The sequence below is a fragment of the Dinoponera quadriceps genome, unplaced genomic scaffold (assembly GCF_001313825.1).
Source record: "Dinoponera quadriceps isolate SergipeBrazil2010 unplaced genomic scaffold, ASM131382v1 scaffold1153, whole genome shotgun sequence".
NCBI classification, from domain to species: Eukaryota; Metazoa; Arthropoda; class Insecta; order Hymenoptera; family Formicidae; genus Dinoponera; species Dinoponera quadriceps.
The window spans coordinates 419,319-445,904 of NW_014555324.1; the positions used below are offsets into that span (position 1 = coordinate 419,319).

The 26,586-nt window shown below is 45.1% G+C and overlaps 1 protein-coding gene across 5 annotated transcripts in view; it reads right to left on the bottom strand.

Annotated features, from left to right (window-relative positions):
- Window positions 1-26,586, bottom strand: part of LOC106743841 (nuclear receptor coactivator 3-like) — a 124,062-nt gene that overhangs the window by 69,601 nt on the left and 27,875 nt on the right. The window contains exon 1 of one of the 5 annotated variants that reach the window (XM_014618062.1): window positions 535-592. The exons of the other annotated variants lie outside the window; for them this stretch is intronic. The gene's annotated coding sequence lies outside the window, so the exon portion shown is untranslated. Of the gene's footprint in view, window positions 1-534; window positions 593-26,586 lie in introns of those variants that run through there. 5 annotated transcript variants of the gene reach the window in all.

The following is a 26,586-nucleotide window of genomic DNA, read 5'->3' on the forward strand; positions in this document are numbered from 1 at the left end:
ACGTTGTATACTCGGGAACTGCATCTCCCGAGATGCCACTAAACGGAATACACAAAATGCGTTACGAAACGCGATTAAATCGCGAGATCCAAATATTGTTCTCTCTTTCCTTTTCTCTCGACGACTCGCTTCGAACGCAAACGACGTGCAAAGTGCGCGACGAAATAAACATAAAAATCGCGTCACACAGATGCGTACGAATGAAACGCATCAACCGAGACCAGCATAAACTCTCTCTCTCATTGTCGTAAAACGAAGCTCTCATGGAGACGAATGGCAAAACGCGCGTCCGTTGACGGTTTAGTTCCTTCCAGTGAGGCGACCATCGTTCGAGGAGAGGGTTGAAAAGGCAGCACGAGTGGCTCGGAATGCGTGGGAAAGGAAAGTCGCGAAAAAAGAGAGCCCCGCCGATCGAGTCGGATCGTCGCTTCGCCTCTGGCGAGGGATATTCACGCGGCGCCCTAAACGAGAACGGATTATCGCAGTACAAAGGATCCAACTACGAGGCGTGTACCTGTCTGCGTGCTTACCTACCTATCTGGCTACGGCGCCGGCAAGGTCAAATCGTCCGCCGAGATATCCGGCGGCGAGCCGCTCCAGAAATTCTCGAGCGCCGCACGCGAGCTATTACTTCCGTCGCCGTCGTCGTTGGCACATCCCTCTTCGAGAGAGGTGGTTCCCCCCCTCTTTCCCTTCGTCGGCCTCCCGGAGGGCTCCTCCCGATGAGCCCGCGTCCACGACCTCCGTGTGCGCCGGCGTCTTCATCGTGGGACTCGTCTTCATTGAACAGGCAGATTCAGGCCGCGATAATTAGGTGGAATCCTAAGGCTGCCAGGATATCCCGGTAGCGATAGCGACGGCGGTGTTGTTATCCGGCGTTTGACGTGCGATACAAACGTAACGCAGGGACGGACAGACGGACGTGAGTTCGCGAGGCGTTGCCTCGCTCGTGTCGTCTGGAAGCCGCGGGGTGGATCCGATGTCAAATCCTCGCGCTGTCAGGGACACAATTAAGGAGATCGTTTCCTCAAATGCTTCGATATTCGAACAAATTATTGCCCAGAGAGGCAAATAGATACCGGGGAAGTACTTTTCGCGCAACACGGTCGCAGAAACGTGAAACGCCAACTCGGTGTGAACGCGGCTTAAGTGTGAGCCGCGCCGCTAATGAACGAGGATGTTCGGCGCACGTTCCCGTGTGAGAGATCTTTTCACGGGCGATACGGTACATTGTATCGCAATCGCGTTTTCGAAGCCGGACAGGAACACGAGGCGCCTCGGGAATCGATTAGCGAATTTATTAGTCGCGCAGAAATTAGCTCTCCATACGCGGACGCGATCCCTCGGTATCTCCGTGTCTCGCAGGAAGAAACGAAATTCTTTCTCGGACGCTTCTCAGATACACGATTATCGCGTCCAATAATGATATCGGTTCGTCGAACGAGACAAATTATATCGAAGGGTAACGAGATTGAATTACTGGCACATCTCTCGTCGAATCGAAAAAATGATCAAAGACCGAGGGAAAAGCGCGATGAGGACGCAAACGAGGACGGCAATTGCGCATTTATGATATTCTATTTCGGACTCGTCGCATGGCCGGGTAAAGCGAAAATATGCGCAGACTTTTTACAAACGGATAAGAATCAATGCTGAAGTCAACAGCTTAACAGCTGCAACTGCGACGATTATCAGGGATTATCGTTCTCCCGATAACGGGCATTCTAAGACGTTCCGCATCGGAGTTCCCGTCGGGCTTAACGTACAGATAACGGTCTCGAGTATCGCGATTAAACCCGCGAGAAAGACGTCAAGCTGCAAACGTCATTTATTTACTATTAATTCTGCGAAACTTTTTTTTAACGGAGCGAATGCAGAAAATATGAGGTTTGCCTCCTGCCTAACCGAAGATTTCCCCGAAGAAAGAGGAATTTTCATCTTTCAATTTCACAGAGCTACAACTGTATTATTATCATAATAGCTCGTTCACATTTATATAACGTCGTGCTAATCATCGCGTAAAATGAGTTTTAAATTAACGATTATCTATTGACGACTCATGTACATCCCAGTTGCATAAATTGCCGCGTTCAGTGCTACACTTGAGCAGAATCGATAAAGAGGTAATTTTGTAGCAACGGGAATTTCAAAGTTTCCCCGTGGAACTTCGGCTTCGTCGAATCGTCTTCTCGTCGTCGTTGAAAATACAATTGTCAATTCTACAACGCGACCGATGTAATCGTCGACCTAATTTTCCAACGAAACGACGACAGTTTTTCCAGTGACCGAGTGTGAGCACAGTGCTGAGATTTAGCGGGCGTTGATTCGCGAGTCGCCTGTTTTAAAGTCATCCCACGAGTCGTCGGATCGGCCGAGATACAAAGAGGCGTCGCGAGAGATCGATCGCGCGGCGCGATTCGATCTGGTCACGGACGACGTACGATCGGCGGCTTGGAGGTGCCATAAATCGCGCGGCGGGCGAAACGGGGCCGAAAAAGCGAGGCCGCGCTTTTTCTCGCGCAGCCAGCCAGCCGAGCAAGCAGGGATTCGCGCATCGAACGAACGTAGAAAAGACGGTGACTTCCACGCTGAGCCCCGGTGACACGTAATTCCATACGCGCAGCTGTGCGAGAGCTCGCGAGAAAAAAGAAAGAAAAGGAAGAAACACAGGAGCGACACACCTGAGTAAGTACAGCGCGAGACGGCCGCGAGACGCAAATCTCGCCGGGAGATTTTCGCCGGCGAGTTTTCCAGCGCCGGATCTTTGCACGGGGTGTCGCACGCGCGCCGCCGCGTGGGAAAGTGAACTTTGACTACGCGGTAAAAATAGACCGCGAGCGCCGTGTCACACGGAGAGTTACACTGGTCACACTAGTTTGAATACTCTAATCAATATTTATTTCTCCTTCCCTATCGCTCGTTCGATTTCTTATTCGGTTATCGTTCTCGATTGCACCTTTGAACCGCGTCACACGATATAAAAGTCATAATATTGACAATATTATGAATTCGTTTATTGGAAAATATTTACTGGTAAGAATCTAAATTTAAAAATCCGCTATTTTTTCCACGGAAAAAAAATATTACGCCATTGTAATAAATGTTTAGTAAAATTAATAAGTACTCTCTTAAACTTACAACTATTTTACACTCAGTAATTCACTTGCAAATTAAGATATTGCGTTCAAATATTCACTACAAGCTATTAAAACATACTTAAATTGACGAAGATATTACTGGATTTAAAAGGCTGAAAAACAGGTTTACTTGATTCCAGCACTTTTTTTTGTGTTTGAACATAAACTTCCTTCATTATATAGTCGCTAATAGAATATTTTTATCTTCAAGACATTCAAGGCGGTGATGGTTATTGCCTTATCTTAAATTCTACTAACGTGTTAAATTTCTGGCGGAAATGTTTTTACCGAGGAATTCAGGGGTGTTAAACGTGTCTATCGGTACGTATATTACCCGGCAAGTTTAACGGAGCCACGAAACTTCACTTCAGCTACACCACGGTGTGGTTACCGTCGCAATTTCGCGCGCGCGCGCGCGCTCGTCGCGCGGAGATATCACTCTCACCTTTTTTTTTCCAGTTACGCAAATCGACCGCAACTTTCGATCTCTCGACACGGGCTTTTTTTAGCCAAGTATCCTCCTTCCCGCCGGTAGCAGAAGAAACGCAGATACATTCAACACGCTTCACAGTCGAACGGAAGAAGAGGAGGAAGAGAAGGAGAATGCATGGGCAATTAATTCCCTCGGAAATCGGGAACGCGAAATACAAAGATGCCTGGCGAGAACTCAATTAGCTGCCATCTTTGTTCCTTTCCTGCGACTCTCACGATTCTCGCGCAACGTCAAATATTTCCGCGGCTTCCAATTCCCGAGACTTCTCGTGTTGCAGTTGCATCAACGCACGACGCGTTGCCATTGAATTTGCCGAAATCGATCGGTACGGAATGTCTTCGATATCTGTTTACGAAGTAATTCGTTACCTGATATCGCTCAGGCGTCGAATAAAAGTCGCGATACACGGCCGAACATCGGCGATGCCTTCTCAGCGCGTATGAAAGGAACGATTGTTGACACGATTGATAACGCCTGCTTCATAATAGCACCGCTGATTAAAAGGAGGCTTCTTCGCGAGGAGTATCAGCTGTCCCGCGGAACGACCGAGCGCGCAGCCGTCGATTGTTTGATTATCGAAAACTCGCCGCTCTCGAAAGCTCCCCCCCCCCCCNGATTCGAGCGAGAGCCGGCAGATGGCATTGCTTAGCTAAACAACGTCGCGGGGGATGGCCATAAATTCGCGGCGACGCGCCGCTCCGTCTCGGCTAATTACCGTTTTATTTACGAGCAACGAGAGGGCCCTTTGCGCCGCTAATGAATAACGAGATCTCGCTCTGTGTTTCATTCCGAGCGGCGTGCCGCCTCAAGGAGAAACGCGCGCGCGTTGGGTACCCTCGAAATTCCGAAAAATCCAAACATCGTCTGGATGAAGCGGGCCAGCGAAAATAGACAAGAAATAGACAAAACAGCGTTTTGGAGATTACAGTTTGCGAAAGGTGGGAAGGGGCAAGTTTGCCTATTCGGAACTGATACGTTAAACCCGCTCCCCAAGTGCGCGCGGGGTAGCAAGCAGAATTGGCCACTTAAACACTCAATGCATGGTTGGATGTATACATGTGATGTTGATGTTTCCTCGACAATTCCGACATTGCCGTCTGCTTTAAAACGTGGCGACGTTAAGAAAGAAGAGTTTTCTATTCAGGGATCCGTAACTGATACGTGATAATGCCGCAGGGACGCTCGCGGAACAGGGAGAAGGGTTCCCCGTCAGATCGATATTAATATTCTCATCGTTAATAAAATATTAACGTCGGGCTCTCGCCCAGTGAAACTCACGGATTCACGAAGAACGAAAAGTTATCTCGTTTCAGCATGGCTGGGAGATACTTGAAATTCAACACTTGTATCTTATTTTCTTATTTTTCCTCCTCACGACCGAACCCGCAGAGACTCGCAAAACGTTATCATTGAATCGCGACGACAAGGCTCCTGTGATTTCGAAATCTCTTGTCACATTAACATGTTATACACCGTATTCCTTGAGTATATCTCGCTTCTGATTATTTCATTGTGTCCTGACCCTCGCGAAAAAGGGGAACCCCGAAGCAGGACGAGTGTCAACGGTCGCGGCGTGCAAATGTGCGCGTCGCCGATCGGCTGGTTGGCTGGCTGGCCGTGTGCGAGCAGGGAGAGAGGGAGAGAGAGACCAACTTGACCTGCCCCAAAATCGAGGCGAGATACGGCCGTGTACGCGTTGCACAAATGGACACCGACGAACGAACGAAAGAGCAAGCGAGTGAGCGACGCGTCCTCCTCTCTCGCCATCGCCATTGGCCTTTGATGAAATTTTACTCCATCCGGTGTGGGGTATCTTTCCTGACCGTCGGTTACGGCTATTGTAGTGGCGATTTTCAGTTACATATCTGACGTAACTTCGAGAGAAAGTCTGCCGCTCATTCTGTCGTATTATCTTCTTCTTCCTCGACGATTTGATATATTTAAGCTTCTTTATCGATAAAGAGCGAGATTTCGAAGATAAGAACTCCTTATCTTCGGAATTACGGCATAAAATGTATATTGTTCAGTATAAATTTTATATTGTTAAAAATGTATACATAGTTTAGCACAGACTGAAACATTTCCGCGGTCTCGGACATGTTCGACCCGTTCGATCTGAAGTTAATTTTCGGCGCTTCGTTAGCTTTCGCGGTCTGCCGGGCCGCGTGTGAAGCTACGGCCCGCAGCAGATGATCGGCGACTGTGTGAGAATGTGATGCGTCGAGCGGGTCGTTCTTTCACGAAACAACCCCACTCGCAGGTGCATCGTTAGATAAATCTAAATCTCACCGAGCTGATTTGACGCAACGTGAGAACAATTATGAGAACGGCTGTTTCATTGGCACGAAAACATAAATTATATAATTTAAAAAAAACCGGTTTTCTTTCCATTTTTCGGCGGATTTTTTCGCTACCTTTCGGCCAAGGGCAGGAAAATCCATCTAGAAAAATTCACATGTGTTCAATTAAAACCTGTGACATTTACTTCTTTTCGTAAAAAAAGATAATTGCGTGTACTTAATTGAAGTTATCGATTTTAACACAAGTACAAGATATTTCTTACCGCGCAATAAGCGCACGCGATTACCTGCACGGAACGAAGTAAACGTGGTAGGTTTTAAACATACGTGAATTTTTTACCCTTGGAAAAGAAGTCGAAAAAATTCGGAAAAAAAAACGAAAAAAAAAAAGTTTTTTTTTCCGAGTCTTTAAAAGTACAACAAATTGACATCCGTCCGGTTCTCAATCAAACCTTCCACGACACCGACCCGTAAAAGTTCGATCATCGCTGCGCCGATCTTCGCATGTCTTCGTAGACACCCTGTACACGTCAGCGGCGCGTTCGAAAGTAGGTGACTGGCTGGATGTTGCGCTGCTGGGCGGCGCTGCCGCCGCCGCCATCGCCGTATCAAGCCGGATTCACACGCAGATGCCGCGCGAGTGACCTTCCGGCCCCCGCGCGCATTCGCGGCCCCGCAAATCACGTCGCCCGTTTCGCCTAGAAGACCGCGGCGAGAGAGCTTTGTCCTTTCTTCGTACGCGATTCTGTGTGTACACGCGGCTGCGGACGTCGCAAATGCACTCTCGTTAGACGGTCGGCGGAGCCGTCATCGGTCAAAGTTCTTCACCGGCCAAAACTCGTATATTTCTTTTCGCGAAATATACCGTGTTCCTTCCACTTTATTTTTCCTCTTCAACGGCTACATTAAAAATGTCGCGATTTGTTTCTCGAGAGTGAGACGTCGTCGAATGTGCGACGTATCGTGACATAATGATGTTACAGAAGAATGCAGTTGCATCACACCTTATTCATCTAGGGTTAATTGACAGAAGGCCGGCACTTTGTTAACGCTAAACGGACTTATCGAATTATTTTCACAAGCCGACGATTCAAACACGACCTTCGACTCGAGCGTCAACCTCGGAGCAACCCTTTTATTATCGGTCCAACTTATGAGTCGTATTACTCAGTGTTTCCCGGATAATGAAAACGGAGATCTCGCCGGAAAACTTCTTTTTCGCTGACGTTTCGCCGCGGAGTTCAAATCATGATAACGACCCGATTTCAACGATGATAACGGATGAAATCGATTTCTCAGCAGTATCCAAGGCTAAACGAAAAATCAGCGAACATTTGCAGAGGATTGTTCGTTTCAATCGGAGATAATTACATATCCCAGTCGGCACAATGAACGATCCAAATCGTCCACGCGACCATCGGACGACAGTCAAGATGGCGATCCCGATCATCGCGTGGACGTGAAAAAAAAAGGCAGAAAAAATACTGTCGTTGACCACGTCGAGACGGGTCCATATGAACTTGCGTTTCGATCAGGCCGACCTTCCCTCTCTGTCTCTCTCGCTCGTCAGCTGCGCACACAACCCCCGACGGTCGGTATTCCCCCCGCGTCGCCATGATGGCGCTCCAGCCTCGCAGCGTGGATTCCCCGAAAGCCTCGCCTACGCGGAGCGGCGTCACGGTCGCAGTTACGACCTTTTCGGAACTTCGTTACGAAACGTGACGACCCCGCCGCCGCCACTTCGTCGAGAAATCGATACGAACACACCACACCGCACAGTGGCGGTCCTTCGTCCTAGACGAGGATCGTTGTTGGCGCTGGCGTCGCGATGCGATGACGATGACGACGGCGAGGACGACGCCGCTGGTATGCGTATCGACCAGTCGGTCGGTCTCCGACGAGGAACGAGCAAGCGCCAGTCGAGGACGGGGGTCAAGGTCGCCGAATGTACCACGCCTCGACACCGCGCGACGACGGCGTCGGCGTCGAGAAGGCGTCGCCACGTGCGAGGGCATTTTTCCGCTCGCGCTTCTCTTTCGTTCACTCTCTCTCTCTCTCTTCTCCTCCTCTCTTTGATTCTCCGCCACCCCCGCTCTGATCGTGAGATCAAAAGCAGCCCGCCGCCGTGTTTACACGAGACCGCGAACGGTGCGCTCGCGCTGCACCCTCCTTCTGCACGGGCTAATTAGCCGCCGCTCATTAGCGCGCCCAGGTGCCTTCCTTCATCGTGCCGGGCATCGATTTAATCCGCGGAGTGGATACTGCGCGCGTCCGTCGCACGCTCTCTCTTGGCGTCGCGTCTCTATTTATTAAGAAGGCCCTGAATTTTACACGAGTCGTTACACCCGTTCGCTAAACCGCTCGTCTGACAAACACGCGTGAAAATGGTATTCACGGTGGAAGTCTGCGACAGACTCTCCACCTCGTGAGGCGAAAGGTCGAGGGTCTCGCACGACGTCAGACGATTCAAATTGTAATTCGATACTTCAAAGATTTCCCTGCAGTTTTCTTACATTAAATAGAACTCTCGCTGCACAATTCATGGTAAAAATCAATATACTCTCAGAGAAAGTATCGTTGCTTAATGTTCTTGCTTATACATGAAAATATCGATTTAAGACTAATTTCAGTTGTATTATAGCTAATTTTTAACTAATTCTTCCGTGCATGTTGTGTATAAAGAAATATATATATATACATACATTTAATAATGTATAGTATCCTCAAATATAGTTGACGAAATGATTGATTGCTTATTAAGGAGCCGAGAATATGGACGTTGCTAGATTGAATTATTTCCCCTAGGATTGATCTCTCTCATCGTCGGGAATGAATTCGTCGACTTCCACCGACTGCGTTCCGGTAAGCGCAAGAGGATGCCACTAATTAAATTCTTGGACACTGGCGCCTGAAGGAACGAGCCGCGGTATATACCCATCGCCGTCGTTCCTCTCTCTCACGAAGCTCGTTAACTCCGCTGAGGTTTCATCGATGCCGAGGGAAGAAGGAAGGAAGTACCTAACGACGTTGTCATACTCGCGCTAGGCTCCGCGACGGAACTCTCGTATATCACGCGAAGCGGCGGAGAATTTCTTCTCTTTTCCTGCTTTTTTCGCCTTTTCAACATGGCATTCTTCTCTAATCGGCGAGAATGTAAAGAGGAGTACACGGGCGGTTCGTGTTATACGTCGCAATCGATCGTTCACCTCATTAATTAGAGGTGTAATCACGATCTCATCGGAAGTACAACGAGTAGTTTTCATTAAATTCAGTTCAACTCCATTCGATGCTGCTCGCTATTATTGTAAACAAATACGAGCGCGTTTATAATATTAAGACAAGAGTTGCGTTTAATCACGTTACTAATCGATCTCATAAAGAGGAAAATTCTCATGCGAAACAAGATAAACTTGAATCGGTTTATTGAAATAACCGAGAGCCGATTGCACAAGGGATTCGCGCGCGCGCGCAATTAATAGCGATGCGTTATCTAACCACGGCGTTATCTAATAGCCAGTTTCACCGGCTAATTAGATAACGACATTGCGATATTTGTTATGAATAATGCGCGCGATTCTGTTAGATAAACGAACGTCATTAGTCAAACACAGGAACGACGATGATGACGACGGCAACGACAGTACCAGGAGAGGAAGAAAGAGGAGGAGAGGTGCGCTCGTATCGTATCCGCGAAAAATAAACCGGTTATACAGAAATGAAGTTGAACCGATCTAAATCTAAAGCGGCGTGTTCTTTTTGACTTCGAAGTCGGCGACACGAAGTAATAAGAAACGCGACTGCGCTTGCTCCGTTATCAGCTGTTTCAATGCCAACCGCATACACACACGCATATATATACACAAGACCGGGAGGGAGACAAGAGAACTGAACATGATGGCAAAATTCAAGGTCTTTGTGCCTCCCTGAGACGAAATTTTGATGCTACTTTGATACTTTTAACTCGGGAATAGTCATTTAAACCACAATTAAAAGTCATTATGAACAAAATATAGTATATTATCGATCGCTCTGCGATTTAATATTTATTATTATTTAGGAAACATTATAAATATCGATTTATTCGCTACTTTTTGGAAAAAAATTAGGAGAAATAAAAAAATATTTAAGAAACGGAATAAGCACAAACAAGTGTTCGTGGTCGTTCACGTAAAAAAAAAATTAATTTAATTATTCCCAGGTTAAGGATAGTTTGCACTTAAACGGTCTGATAAAAACCTATTTTGACGATACTGACACTTTTTAACTTCTCTTTTGAATCTTTGCAGATTGAATTTTAACGCAGACGCTGGCGATCTTTACAGATAAGGAAAAAGTTTCAACGATAACGACGAGTGTCGGTAGCCGGTCACCGTTGATTCCCTAATTCGACGTGACTACATTGCGGAGTGATTCGGTGAGGTGACTATCGCCTCGAACCTTGACCCATAATGTTGACGCCGCTGCGTCACAGACAGAGACGGTGTGAGAGAATATGACAGAGAGAAAGAGATTTGCTCTTCCCTCGTCAATGGTCGAGCGGTGCCCGGCTAAAATATTTCCAAACCGTGTGCCACTTTGCTCATGAATTTTCCACTTATCGAATCCCAGCTTGCCGTAGTGTTCTTTTTCTGGAACATTTTGCAACTAGCCGCGCTAACAGTCGTCCGCGTTTTGGCGTAAAAATAACCCGGCCCGCTGCTTTGCAAATAGCGCCTTCGTCTGTCTCTCAGATGTACCTCGGCCGTGAACAAACAGTTATTAGACAAAAACCATCGGCAGATGCAGCACGAGAACGATGTGTCGCAACACGTCGCTCAAACTCGAAGAAACCGCAGTCGCGTCGCGAACAACGATCCCGTAACTCTCCCCCCCCCTCCCCCCTCCCATTCTTTTCTCACTCCACGCTCAAAATTGTCCGATCGGGAGTCCAGTAACGAAAAATCTCGCCGGGGAATATTTTTAGAGGCTGCGCTTCTCGGAAAACACTTCAAGTGGTCGGTAGAACAGCTTAGAAAAGAATATCGGCGCTTTTATAGCGGGAGTAACGTGCAAGTAGAAATCGTAAAGTATCGCAAGGAATATCCCGCGTGTATTTTCGCGTGTGATACCCCCGATAAAAAAACTCCCACGCGTCTTCCCTCGTAAATCATTTGCGCCCGCTAAATTTTTCCGTTTTATTACCACGGGGATTACAGCGTAAGACACCGGTCTCCCTCCTTTCGACCGCTTTCCTCGTCGCTCGTTGCCGTTCCGCGTTTATCCCGTGAATGCGAATCAATCTCGCGAACGAGCGCGCGCAAATAGCATGCGATTCTAATGTATCAATATTCCCTCTCTCCCTCTCCTTCTAACTTTCCCTCTCTCTTCTTTTTTATTTTAGCGATGACGAGAAGGAAAAGAGTACATGGAAGTGCGCTGGCTTTGGACGGATGCCACGAGACTCATAAAAATATCGTCCCCGCGTCACGGGCTCTCTCTCTCTCTCGCTCGCTAGTTTGTCCATCGAATCGTTCCTCGCGTCCTCTTCGCAATTTCGGCGAGCAACGGAAAAAAGGGGCATTCGACTTCGGCGAATTCGTCCGCTTTCCGCGACGAGACGGATGGCGACGGGTGGAGTAATTAAACCGAGGCGATCGGATCTCGTCTCTGTCGACGACACCGCTGTCTGTCGCGCGCGCCTCGGTATCGACAACATTCAACCGTGTACGGCGAGGGAAATATTTCAGATATTAATTGGTATCTGTCTCTTATTAATGGACACGATCGATATTGCAGAATATATAAAATTTCGAATGGGATCCTTATCCCATGCGTGATCTCTCGCCCGAAATCATTCTTTTTCCGGAGGAAGATCACTTTTTCTTTCCTCCTCTGTTAGTTATCTCCTCTCGGTGCCCCTGTGTCTCTTGAAAAGTGCTTTCTCTCTCTCTCTCTCTCTCGCGAGCCACTCCATAGAACACATTGGTACGCGAGAGCGGGGAACGAGCGCCGTAATAGCGAGACTCGTGAGCTTGTGTAACGTCGTCATTTCCATGGCCATCCATCGTCGTCACGTAACTTTCTAAACAAAACTACTCTACCCACCTACCTACCGCCGCCGCTGTCGTCGTCGCCTCGGTGTACCGCACGTTCGTTCGTTCGCACGATTCGGAATTTACAAGCGCCCGGCTGCGCCGTTATCATACGGGACGGGTCGATATTGCCGACTATTCGAGATTCGATACCCGCTTGGGAAGTACCTCGACGCTTTTCAACGGCGTCCGAATAATACTCGTCGCGCGCGCACAGACGGACTTTCGATCTTTGCGCGACCCGAGTGCTCTAGAAACGAAAGATAATTCTGATTTTGATGAGTAAAGGAGAAAAACATCACTCGAATTTTTTTCCCGGCACGGTAACTTACAACTTCTTACACGCGAATATTCATCCAATCGAAGGGATGCAACTCAGAGAGAGAGAGAGAGAGAGAAAGAGAGAGAGAGAGAGAGAGAGAGAGAGAAAGAGAGAGAGAGAGGGAAATAAGGGAAAATTTAATTGGATGGTAATCCACTTTTTGATAAGTATGTAAAAGCTGAACGCCGAAGTGACGCTCGATTAAACGTTTCAGCGAACGTCTCGGCGCCGTGAGATCGCTCGAACGACAATTAACGCGATATCAAAGGGTAACGAGCCCAAACGCGGTAAAAGCCGGCTCGTTACCATTACGTCGATCTCGTTTGTTTGTCTCCGTGGAAAAGAAATAATCGGCGAGAGGCCGGGTTGCGAGGAGAATGGGCGTTTTATAGCGGCGTCGTAAATATTGATAACTGTACGTTCAACCGGGCGAAATTATGACGGCGCGTTCGCCGAGAAAAGGCATTTATTTTCGACCAGATACACACACGCGGCTTTCTACTTGCGCTTCGCTTAATTTCGCGGCGCGGCGTCGCGACGCACCGAACGGCCGTTACAAGGTAATGAAGGACACCGAAAAGGGTAACGCACACCGACGACGAACGATAGATAAATCCGATAGCAACGGTGTCGCTGGAAGCTCGCCAAGACGGACATCCAAGTCTTCGACTCGAATCGTGCCTGGCACACGAGCGATCTCCCATAGGTCTCGCCATGAATAAACTAATAAGTAATTAAGTCCGAGTGGGAGAGGGTACGTCGGGATGATAACGCGATAATGAAGCAAAATGAGGCAACGATAAGACAGTAATAGCAGAGAACACATTCGTTTTATGTGAAAAAAATTGATACAGCATGAAGCGCACATTTGGTCTTTCGGCGACGTCTCGCCGGAGGGATCGCGTGCGTATCGAACGAAACGTATTTCCAAATAAAACGGACGATACCTCAAGCTCGATCCAGACAGTTCTTTCGCGATAAGCGCGACCAGTGCCGTGTTCGATAAACGAGAATACGGGACGCCAAGAACGCGGCCCACTGAATCGATGCTCGGATCAGGACGATCTAATTAAGATTAGGTACGGTTTCGCTTTCGGATTTCGGATTACTTTTGTCCGGCGTCGACTATTTTAAGGTGGCCTACTATTCAACTGGAACAACTACTTGCACGGGCGATAGAATATTGATGACACTGCATTACGGTGCTCGGGAACCGATATAACGGAGCGTGAAGCGTAGGATGAGAAGAGAGAGAAAGAGAAAAAAATCCACCTCTCCGACACGAACGACAACGTCGTCGTCGTCTTCGATTACATATCGCGCGGAAGGTCGTCGCCGCGGTGTTCGATAGAACCGTCGTTCTCCCCGGCGAAGTAAAACGGGTGAACGGTGAAATGATAAAGCTTCAACTCAATTTTGATACACCATAACCACCCTCTTTAATCGGAATTTAATATACATTTTCAACGCTAATGTGGAAAAAAAACAAATATGACTAATGAAGATATCATAGAGAAGCAAAATCTGTTGCCTTACGCATTAATTATATTTGCTCATTAATATTTATCGGGCCATATTCAATATTTCTGAAGTGAGCCCTTTTTTAAAGAAGACTCCAACAAATGGGCATTAAGTAACCATTCGTAACATCAACTCGCAATGAACCTCACGTGAGCAAAGTATCTGGTCGGTGAGAAAACGTAGCGTGCCCCCCCCCCGAGCTGCTGAATTTTTTAAATCAATCTTCCTCGCCTCGACGGCGCCTCCTCTTCTGCTCCGCCTCACGCCGCCGTCCCACAGCGGCGAGCCGGAACGCGCACAAAACGGGACAAGACTCAAAGAATGACTTGTTCCCGTCGCGAAAATAGCCAGCACACGATGCGAGAGTAAACAAACCGACGCTCGTCCGTACGCGATCTCGTTTGCGCTGTCGTTTTTTCCTTCCGATCTCGATACGATAGATCTCGATTGTGCCGGCCCGAATTAGATTCTAACGTGGAATGTGCTCTTTAAATTCCGCGGAGTGAAATTTCACTCGAAGCGAGCGAAGATTCGCTCGAAGCGACAGCGAAAATACCGCCGTTCGGGACCACAAAAGTGAATATTTCACTCGTGCTTAGAGTGAATTCTGACTCCGCACGAGTGAACGTTTCGATCGACTAGAGGCGAATTTATTCCTCGGACGATGGAATACGTCAGATTCACTCTTCAGGTTGAAGTGAAAATATTCATTTGACGATTCAGAGCGGAGAACTCACTCTGAGCGAACAATCGTTCGAGTGACCCATCTGTCATTCTACTTTCCGAATGAGATTTCAAAGTCAGACTTCTGAGAAGAATTTCGAGAGTACAACAATGCGCCAGGAGATGTTAAGAATGTATTGCCCATAAGTGAAAATTATGAAAAATTCATCTACATTGCATTTAAAAGCCGTTCTTCGTTGGAGCGAGATCCAAAGCTAACTTATTAGATCCTACTTTCATTCGTGATCTCTGTATCGGTGAAATTTATTTTTAATTGAAAATTAATTAATCGTATCCTCCTTTCTTATCGTACATCCTTGCATCGCGACAATTCGATAAGAGGGACCCCGCGTGGCCGGTTCCGTCCCGACTGGTTCCGTGAGAAACTCCAGATTCCTACTCCCCGTCATCCTTTCTCTTTTCACGCTCTAGAGAGAGAAAGAGATATCCCACCTTTCTTCCGACGGATCTTACTCACCGGCTGCGTTCATTAGTTCGCGTCGCATTACTTGAATCTCATCGCTGAAATGAGGAAAAGGCGGGAAAATCGACACTCGTACTACGTGCGCGTCCCGTGTGTACTTCGGAATTGCACATTAAATAATAATGTTATTTCTTCACAAGAATCTTTCTCCTTTAATTCATCTCCCGATCCGTTCGCTACCAGTCCACATCGAGGCAAGCAAGAATCGCTTAAAATTGATAAAATATTCCCTCAAACGGACTCCGCGACCCATTTTCTTCCCCGCGTGGATCTCGAACACGTCCGCGTAATCGGTCGGAATTCCACGTGGCTTGATCGCGTCACTTCCACGCAGCTCTCGCGTTCCTAGCGCTTTCCTCGGGTAGTTTCCTCGCGACGGCAACTTAATGAAATGTGAACGGCGCCACACGGTGGTTCGGCGACCTTCGGCCGCCCGTCCGCTCGCGTGAATCGCCCCCCTCCCTCTTTCTTTCTCGGGTCCCGCGTTGTGCGCGGGAGGAGTTCAGTTCAAGCTCGTCGCCGCACAATGGGCCCGCGGCACTGAGATCCGGGTTTTACGCCGAGGCGGAGCGAAACGCGGTAGCTGAGCCCGGTAGCGGAATTGATAAGAGACACGCCGGTGCGTTGCCGAATCTCGAGCGGCTGGAAACAGTTCGCGCGAGCGCTGCTTCCCGCTGTTGGCGGAACGCGACGATCGACGTGTGTAAGTTTCTCATTTTTCCGCGTAGCAGTCGAGATTACACCTTGTCTCCCGCGATCCCTGAGGAATAGTAATATATTTCCGGATGAGGAGTTGTGTGCTCGGAGCAAACGTGCGGAAATACGCGACTTGTGTTGCCTCTTATCGGCACGACATGCCATCATCCTCTCCTTTTCCCTTCCCTTTCTCTTCACTTTTCATTAATTTAATTACTAGATAAACGTCTTGAATTGGAAAAACGTCACACTGTGAGAAAAATGTAGTTACTTTCGGGGACAATAATATCCTTTTTTTTTTCATTTTAACCACAAAGTCAGTATCAGTGATAATAATCTTACATGCATGTTGCTACTGCTTTTGTGGTTAAAACCATAAAAAAGATATAGTTGAGGCCGAAAATAACTATAATTTTCCTTTCAGTTGGATCTTTATTTTTCTTTCCCGGGCTTACCGAATCGCGCAGCACCCCGGATTGTCAACGATACACGACGTTATCGAGCGATCGTTCATCCCCAGCGTCAACCGTGGCGTGTTGCTCAGTTTCAATGATCTAACGGGAATCGATGTCGCAACGGTGTTTTGCCAGGAGCGAGAGCGAGCGAGCGACAGGCTTATCAGCGAGAAATGCCATTCTCGTGTTAATCGAATGAAGATCAAACACGGTCAGCGAAGATACCCGGACATATCGACACACGCTAACCCTTGATGCTGGTGAGACGAAAGCAAACCTACGGGATCAAACGGGAGATGATAACTCCACCGACTAACCTGCCCGGCCGGTGTTTCTTCTATCAACAACGCCCGCCGTCCTTCCCCCGCGCTCTCGTTTTCCCATCTTCGTCGTGAGCAATGATAAAACACCAGAACGACGACTGGCACCCTTTCGCTCCCTCGTACGTCTCGATAATCCTCGAGATCGTTCGAAAAGAGTCGAATGTCAACACTCGGTCCGGCGGGAAAATAGTTAGAGATATCCAGCCGATTTCGAACTTGTGTAAATCGCTTGAGAAAAATTATCGCGCAGCTCGCAGTAACACATTATCGTCGCGTGACCTATGTCAATGTTTGAACTTGTCGCAGGATGATGTACGCAAGCGATATTAAAATCTCTAACGCTGCGACGCGGGAGATATGCTTTCCCCGATGTCGATAGAATCCTCTCTCTTTCTATCTGTTTATCTACTACTTCTCCTTATCCCTCCGTCTCTCATTCTCTCTATCGCTTCACGTTCATTCGATTACGGAAAAAAAAAATGCAGCATGTAAAAATCGCCTATACACGACACGGAATTAATTAGCACCGTTGAATATGCAAAACGTTGAGACCAATTTCTTCCGCTGTCACACACGCGCATAACTGTAGTCGTTATCCGCGCGCAATTCGCTTGCGCACCGCGACATGAGACCATCAGGAATACAATAACAAAAGCGACAACAATCGCGATGGCAACAACCGGAGAAGATATACCAAGTGCTTTCTTTCGACAGTCTTTCGGCGGAGCTTTTCCAGGGAAAGGGAAAACACACGCCCGGCGCGCAGCGAACCGCCGCAAAATAAGCCGGTAGGAATTGCACATCAATGTCACGCATCGCAAACAGCCATGCGCCGATTAAGGATATCTCTCCTCTCGCATTATGTGTAGTGTAGTGTGGCGCGGCTGGACGGCGCGGAGCCAACTAAAAATAACGTATTTACGACGAGCATTGATATCGCTCTGGCCTCTCCTCCTCCTCCGCGCGCGATTCCACTTTGACTCTCTCGCGCTCCGTCGGACGTCTCTTTATTCGCCGAGTACTTGTATTTGTATTAGGATACGTTAAATTTTCATTAACTCTCCCCCGCCGGAGTCCACAGCCCGAGAAAGCCTCTTCCATTAATTAAACGAAAGGTTCGAATTCCTCGCGGATTCGCTCTACGCGTGGTCGTAAGAAAATTAAAAAAAAAAACAACGTACGGCGATGAGAATTTACGACGGATTTTTTATCGGTATTGAGGTCAGTTCGAGAGATCAGACTGTGTGGACTTTTTACGCGTTGAATTTATGACAATTCTATCTTTGTTTTGTCATAATTATTGTTTGAATAAATTATCTTCCAATTGTATTTTAAAGAGAGGACGTTGAAGATGAATTAAAAAGCGCTCGCACAATATAACGGCTCTGTTATCTTTTTTTATACACGATGAAAGTGATGCTTAATTAATGCGTGAGTGTATTAATATTCATTTATCGAGATAATATCTCGTAATTTGTCGGACGACTGTTTGTCCGTTGATTTTACATTGAAAAACCTTCAATTTTAAAGAATAATTATTTCAAGCGCGCGCGCACACATACACGTAAACACCATGAACACGTTCAAACAACGAGCGATAGAGATCGCTCGAAATTCGCCATGAATGTTGCCGGCGGCTTAATAGTGTATCACGGTGCATTACTCTCTTATGGGAAATTACTGCATAATAGGGGTATTACGGAATCAGCGTAGAAATTTTTGTGTTCACCCCACGAGATATAATAAACTCTCGGCCGGCGCTTTATTCTTTTTTACGAGACTCATTCGCCCAAATTACAAGCTGATAGGTAGATAGCGTGGCCGTTGAAACAAACATTTTACTTCGACTTCGCGTTACGCAAGAAATTACATTTCGCGCAACATCGCCGCTCGCGAACGAATCTCGCGAGGATCTACGCCTTTTACTCTAACATCTTATCCACGATAAAAAAGTAATCTTATAACCGTGACGTCGCTACTTTTCTTATTAACTCCTTCACTGCCACATCATTTTCCTCGACAGGTCTTAAAATGCCAATAACAAATTTTTTTTAATTTTCCTTGAAAATTACTGGAAGTTTATATATGGAAATTTTTTTATAATGCTGATGAGTTTCAAGTAAAATAAAAAAAAATGTTTTATCACAAAATGGCGGGTTTAATTTATTGTAGCAAATTTTAATTGAAATTTCATATTAGTTTGCAATAAAGATTGAGGCTTTTTAAACCATCTATATAAATACTATATTGAATTTGTTATAAAGCTTTAATATAACAAAATATCTCATGGTGAGAATATTCAAAAATTCGATAAATTTTCATTTTGCGATTATCGAAACACTTAGCGTGTGTGATCGCCTTTCCTGATTATGGTTTTCGCCAGAGCGCAGACAGAAGTTCAACCGGAACACTAATATTTTGAGCGAACACGAGAGACGGTTGAGCGAAGAGAAGAAGGACGTTCCCACGAAAACTTCGTCCGATACACGCTGCCCTACTTGCGCCCGAGCTCATAATTTTCCCTACGAAGACGAATTAGCTGGTGTTAAATGCTAGAAATAAACTCCCTAACTGCGCTAATATCCCGCTGGCTCGCGCGTATTCGCACTGATATTAATTTCGCAACCGGAAATTTTAATTAACGCCGAGATAAAACACACGCTTCGTCTTCTAGCCGAGTCGATATTTCCGCAAGCTTGCTCAGAGAATATCCATTTTCCTCCGCGGCAATCAGTGATCTCGCAAGTCGACAGAAAGCGTGTGTTGTTACGGTAGTTTGTTAAAAGTACCGTAGGACGAATGTTAGATAATAATGCAGATAATTGCAAAGAAAATCTCATTACGAGCCTAAGATACATAGTCCATATCTCATAACACATAACATTTTATAATACATTGGATTGATGTAAAAAGTTCGTTATGCTTTTCTAATCAAAATATACATATAACATTTATTTATTTTAAAATATAAAATCAATCAATTAAACGTGCGCCGTTTTGTTCGATAACCTGTTATCTCTTCGGTAGCAACACGATGCCGCATCAATAAAAATTCTGGAATTTTCGAGCGAAGAACTAACTAAAAAATGGAACGAACTTTTGCATAAAATCAACGCATCAAAACATGTTCACTTGGAAAAAATTCATTTAGTCATCGACTTTTATTATTTGTTATTACCTTCATTTAAGGCGTTTATTAAAAAAAAAAAACTTATAAAAAAAATTTACAATAATCGTTTTTAATGTAAATTTTTATATATCTTATTTCTAGTTATTGCCTTTTGATCTTAAAAATGGTTACTTATCACCATTTTAAGACGTCAAGAACCAGAAGCCATTCTAAAGGTTTTCAATGGGTCCTTCTTTAAGTCTCAACACGAAAGAAGCGACAGTGAGTAAACATCTGTAGCATCACGGTAGAACATTAACACCTGCGGTGTTATATCTCGCGATTCTCCGTTGACCCTGCCCAAGTCGACGGAATTTGCAGAAGCAAAATTCCGACTCGGCTATTTAATCAGGATGGCGTTTTATTTTATTACGCGCTTCACCCCACATCTCCGGCTTCTCTCTCGATCGCCCGCGAAGCGGAGTCACATGCTGTCGAAATTTTCATCGACGCGCGAGGGCGGCGGGCTTAAAAAGTATTTTGCGGAATTGCACACAATTCCCGCACTCGTTCCGAGATTAATGCATCGAAACGAGGAGCGAGCAGCTTTATCGGAGGATGATAAATTAAAGCAGATAAAGTCTGTGGTTCTTCATTATGTTACACAGAGGATACACGCCTGGCACGCCAAGGCGCATTCCGTGCTGCGCCGGGAGAGTTATAATATTTCCGCGAGAGATGATCGAAGAATAGGTTACGCCAGGCCGCCGAGTCTCCCTCGGCGTGTCCCGGCGCAACTGATGAAGTATAATTGGCGGCGTGATTGGTTTTCTAACCTTTCGCTAATGCGAATGATTAGAGAGGATAGATAAGTGAAACGCGCCAGGCATTCGAGAGAGTCTTTGGCGCGGGAATGATTAAAACTTCGCCTAAGACGAAGGCGTGCGAGAGCGCGTACGTCAGTCTGATGTTAATGCGTACCGTGCGCGAGGATCGATAGATAAAGCATTAACTTTCGCTTCGTACGCGACGATTAACATCGGTAGACGGAGTGTTACCTGCGATCAAGACATCGACGGAATCGAAGGAACTCGCGCGCCCAAAGAGAGCGAGCAATAGAGAAAGATCGGAACCTGAGTCGAAATTTTCAATTCTACATTAAGTCTTCAAGAAAGAAGAAAACGGCAACAATTTTCCTATTTATAGCATCAAAGGATCAACAATAGAAGACCTTTGAATATTTGATGTAGAACTAAATTAGACTTCAGGTAGGAGTAAAATTTTAACTCGGGAAGTCACATGGCTTAGTTGCCACGAAAGTTTATGAGGATCTTTAACTTTAATCAAATATTTAAGAAACGTTGTAACAGAAAGTATTTATCTTGTTTTCTTTATATATGAAAGATATGTGACAACCGATCCGGGATATTAATTTGTTCAATTTGCATGTTATTGCTTTAAGCTTAATAAATTATTTATACATGAATATATATAAAGCTAATATTTTTTTTTACTAAAAATTGTAGCTGTATAAAAATGTATACGAGTTATGAAACATCAAAAAGATTTTTTTTTTTCATTTTAATTCGAATGTAAAAAATGTGACGAATGTGAAAAATATGCCCGGGTCTTCCCTACAGCGACCGATTCGGTTTGATGGGATTTTTGATAAAACCACGAGCAGAATACAGTGTAGAATAGCATGTTAATCATTTTGCGTACATGTATGTAAAGTGAGAGTTAGTTGGGTTTTTTTATCAAGATATCGTTCGGCTTATTAGATGAAGTGTTACTACATCAAAGGTCTCGTAAAAACTGTAATATTAATTAAAACGGAAAATCTCGTACGCGCTAATACGCGACAGTTGGTCGATTAGAATACAAGAGAAATGTGCGTTACCTCAATCGGTTCGCACGCAAGCACAACTGCGGAGTGTCGAATTGGCCGATTCACAAAAATGGCCCAATAATGAAATGCTCATTGCCAATTATGAAAGCATCGGCGATTATGATACCGCCTCCGACGCTATACGAAGAGAGAGAGAAAACGTTAATCATTTTGCAATTGTTACATAATTACTGAACGTAATTCTGCTAGTTCGACGCAGCTATTAAAGCGATAACGAATGTATATCGGATAATAACCGGTGTAGATAGCAGAAATATTAGAAAACCGGTTGCGTCGAATGCAGCGAGACGCCGACTAGGATGTGCTCGCGAAATTGTTCGATGTTGCGAGCATGTTTTGTTTCCGGCCGTCGTCGGAAACGCGACTCGCGAGCACGTCGAAACGGCCGTTAATTGTCTCTCCGCTCGGCCCTTCAATGGAAAAGAGAGCTGCGAGATCGTGGGATTTCTGGGCCGTAATTTGCGTGATCCCTAGAAATGCATGAATCAGAACGCAATATTTCTAGCACATAAGTAATCCAGCACAAAAACGACAAAACTCCACCACGTGAATCACGATTAACAAATCCCACAATGTAGCAACTCTGACGGGAAGTCGCGAAGCGACGGGGGTATCGAATGGGAAACGCGAGCGCTCGCGTTGGCGCACCGTGTGCGCCATCGAAGACGACGACGCTCTATTCTCGCTCGTCGAAGCGAAGTGTCGTGAGAAAGAAAAAGGCACATGTCACCCACTCTCGCGTTCTCTCTCGCGTCAGGGTTAAACGGCGAATTTTTGCACACGCACGCCGCGCGATGAGCTGTGCGAGAGAGTTATCGTCGCGCGAAACGTTACAATCCGCCGAACATCTTTCGCGTCGCGCATATATTAACAGTATTCCGCGTAATTCGAGCTAAATCGAACGCGAAACACCTCGTTTTCAATTGAAACCCTCGGGTCCAACGCGCGCGCGCGAACGCTAGGTCTGAAATTAATCAAACGGAAAATCCGATTAACCCGCGCCGCGATCCGACCTCAATTCGTCGCGAATCGCGAGTATTATGTGGGCCAGGAATGCCGAAATTTCCATTAAATCGTTTCGTAACCACTGAGCGGATAATGCACTGTTACTTGCACGCGCGCTCTCAAACGAGGCGTACGAGAGACCGTCGATCTGTGTCAGTAATAGAACACCTCAAATTTGCGAAACAGCGCGAGAAGATGCGACGATTGAAATCATCAGAACGCTATTTGCATACGGCTTCGCGATTGGCCTCGCAAATATTAGCCATCTACCTGAGTTCAAATTTTAAATTCCACATTAAGTCTTCGAGTGGAGAAAACAAAAATAAGTTCCTACTAAGAGCACAATAAGTACACCCTTAATGCTACAAAGAAAACTTAATCCTCCCGAGTCTAAATTTTAATTTTAGTCTTTAGTCTTAGAAGACCTTTGAACACTTAATGCAGAACTAAATTAGACTTAAAATAGTATTAAAATTTCGATTCGGGTAACGACAGGGTGAATTTTCAACGTATCCAGGAATATGGAGTTGGATCCGACCTCATGCGCTTTTGTCCATTTTTCATGTGGCCCATGTACAAAATGGGTAAAAGAAGTAAATAATAACACGAAACATTCCTTAAGAAAAGAAATAGCGCGTACACGTTGTAAAATAAACGAGCCGTGAGATCACATTCGACCCCAACCTTGTAGTTAGAGAGTTAACATTAGGAGTATACCGAGTAGTTACTTCTGACAGTTCCTATTTTTTTCATCGATATTCCGTTTCTTGTGTAAAAGGATTTTGAAATTGTACGACTTTTCATCAATCATTTAATAAAGGAAATGATTGATGAAAAGTCGTGATCGATGAAAAGTCGTGATCAATGAAAAAGTCACAAAAATTCAAAATCCCATTCCTTACATAAGAAATAAGATATTAATATAAAAAATATAAAAGATCAAAAATAACCGCATGGTACTTTTAATGTAAATGCGGAATTAGAGGTAGCGGCGTGGTTTCTATTAATTAAATTACCGTTGCAACGAGAAACACCAGAGGCTTTTGAAAATATATAAAAAATTTTGTGTATTTACTATAAAAATATGAAACTTCGCCGACAAGATCATCATAAAATGACCGTGCTGCTTTGTGCTGTTCTGTAAAACGAATTAAATATTCCGATAAAAAATATTGTATTTTTATATATAATTATTAATATTAATATATGCTCAATTAAAGAATGAGGACATATTCACGTTTATTATAAATTTATTAAAAATATTTAAAAACCCGAGTTCAAACGTTGAGAGAAATTTCCACAGTTTTGAAGTTTCGGAAAAAAACTCCTTTTTCGTGGTAATTTTTCCGCGCGGATTTTGTTAGTTGCGGAAAAAAGTTAATATAACAGGTTGTAATCGATGACACATGAATTTTTCTAAAGAAACTTTTGAACAGAATCCGAAGAAATCTGCGTAAATTAACGGGGAAAACTGTTTTTCTTTCCAAAACTTGAAAATGATAGAAATTTCCCAAAAACTCTTCCGTCGTTTCTCAATGCTTGATTTTTCGTGGCATTTCGAAATTTCAGAAGGAGAAGGCAACGTTTTTAATGCCACCTCGGTCCCACCGGAGAACGGGGATCAACGTCGTCAATACGAGCAATTTGCAAGTGTTAGGTTTTGCCGTCGTATTTTACACGGCGTATATTTTATCCACGCGCGTTACTCCACACGGCGTATGTTATCGTAGCGGTAGATCAGCGGTAAACGAAACGAAGAACCGTTCGTGCGCGCGGCGTCATCCGGCGGATCGGCGAGCGTACGTGCGAAATGGTTGAAACCTGATTTATAACGCGATTCGTAACGATCGCGGCACGATGTGCGTGCGTGCGTGTGCATGTATATATGTGCGTCTGCGTATCATTGTAATTACAGCACCGGAGATTACGATACGCATTTGATTCCGCTGACGAACTTTCACATTGTCATTTACGCACGATCGCTCCGGAAAGTTGCACGAATCAAAATACGTATATTAAATGAAATTAATCAACAGAATTATCTAAGTTGAATCTAATTGATCGCGAATCATCAAACGAATGTAATTAAATTCAGTCCAAATTAAATTGAGATTCAATGAAAAGTGCCGCTGGGACAATCTTGGGAACTTTGCGGATTCTCTAATTTCCAAGCTCGGGCGTTCTTATAACTTTTCGCCGAAATTGCTTCTCGATTCAGCGAGGTCAACGTTCCCCGGTGAAAACGGCTCGACTTACAGCGGGCGACATCCTTGAATTCGCCGAAAATGCAACGGCCCCGAGGCGAGTTTTACTCGCGATTTGTATGCAATATAAAAATAGTAAAGCCAGCACACACGATGTATTACTATGCGAGACACGCGCGATCTCCTCTGGAAATACGCGAACCAGCTACTTCCTCCGCAAAGCTCCTTACGAAGGATTTAGGGAAGCACGTCCTTTCGGGTGGATCCTATCCCCGTGATGCAGGGCACTTACTCTGATTGGATAAAAGCGAGGACGAGCGACGGGGATTAAGTGTACTTCTCTTACTCGCGAGTTACATAATCCGGCGGATAGTTATGCCGTGTAATAGCGAGAATTTTCAGTAATAACGTAAAACGGCAGTGGAGCGAGAACGGGTGTGAAATTTGCATTCGATTGCCGGCGTGAACGGCGAAATCCTGAGCTCTAGGTAAAAGTAGGTACTATATAGCGCGATAACGGATGATTCAAACGTGCGCAAACAACGAGCAACAAAGAGCGCCCAGAAAAGACACGAAGGGTGAGAGGCGCACATACTTCGCATCCCTCGGCGTTTCTTTCCTCTCGTCTCTTTGCTTTTTCGTTCCGCGCTCTCTTCGCTTTGTCTTCCCCTTCTCCGAAGTGATAAGAAGCGAGGACTCATGCGGGAACAATCGCGCATCAGTATCAGCGATCGCTTGTGCGGTCTCGCCGTGTTATCGTCGTTATTTCCTATCTGGAGTCCCCTTCCTCTTTCTCATACGAAGAAAAGTGAGCTCGGTGAATAAGTGAACAAAAACGGTCAGTAGAAAGATAAATATCGGTCGAAGAATTAAGTTTTTCAAAAATTCCACTTCGAAAAATGAAAAATCGATACTCGAAATTAATTAAGACGGCTTGTTTCGTGCCACGCGCGCCTACTGCGTTCAACTTGCGGTTGTCTAGGTTATTTCTTACGGACGAAAATAAAAAGATATAAGAATAAGGGTAAGTTACATGTTATTTATTTTTTAAATGAAAGTCCGTTTGTGTAATGCTTATATTTGATGCGGAAAAAAAAACTGATTGCACGATGCAGTTTGAATAAAATAAAAATCGAAAAGTCTATAATATTGTCAAGTTTATTAGGATACCGCAGGCATTTTCCATTTAGAAGTCGCGTGTTTATTTCTAGCTATGTTATATCTGACGATTCTAACTTTGTAATGGAGACATTTCTCGTTACTGAATTTTCGAATCGAAATTTTAATTTTACATTAAATCTTCAAAGGTCTTTTATTGTGCTCCTTTAATGCTACTAGTGGAAAGTTATTTCCGTTCTCTCTACTTGAAGACTTAATATAGAATTTAAAATTTCCCCCCCGGGAAGTCTAAATTCTCTTTGTAGTATCAAAAGAGCACTAACAATGCTCCTTTGAAATTACAAATGGAAAGTTATTTCCGTTTTCTTTACTTGAAGAACACGGAATCACCTAACATAGAATCAAATAGATTTAATGTAGTATCAAAATTTCGTTTCGGATATTTAGTTACATGAACTGTGAAATTTTTTCCATATAATAGTAATTTAGATAAATAGCACGCGCGTCTATGTTGATCTAGTCCCTCTCTAAAAAAAAAGGCGTTAAAAGTCGATACTATCGCTTTTCCTCGATGGTGATTGACTGTCATGTGCTGCGTCGCAGCTTTACGCGTGTCGCTTGCGGCTGTCAAATTATTACATGAATTCTGACAGTTCATCAGTTTGCGCGTGTTAAAGAAGAGAAAAAGATTAAAATATTAAAGAAGCCGAACAAG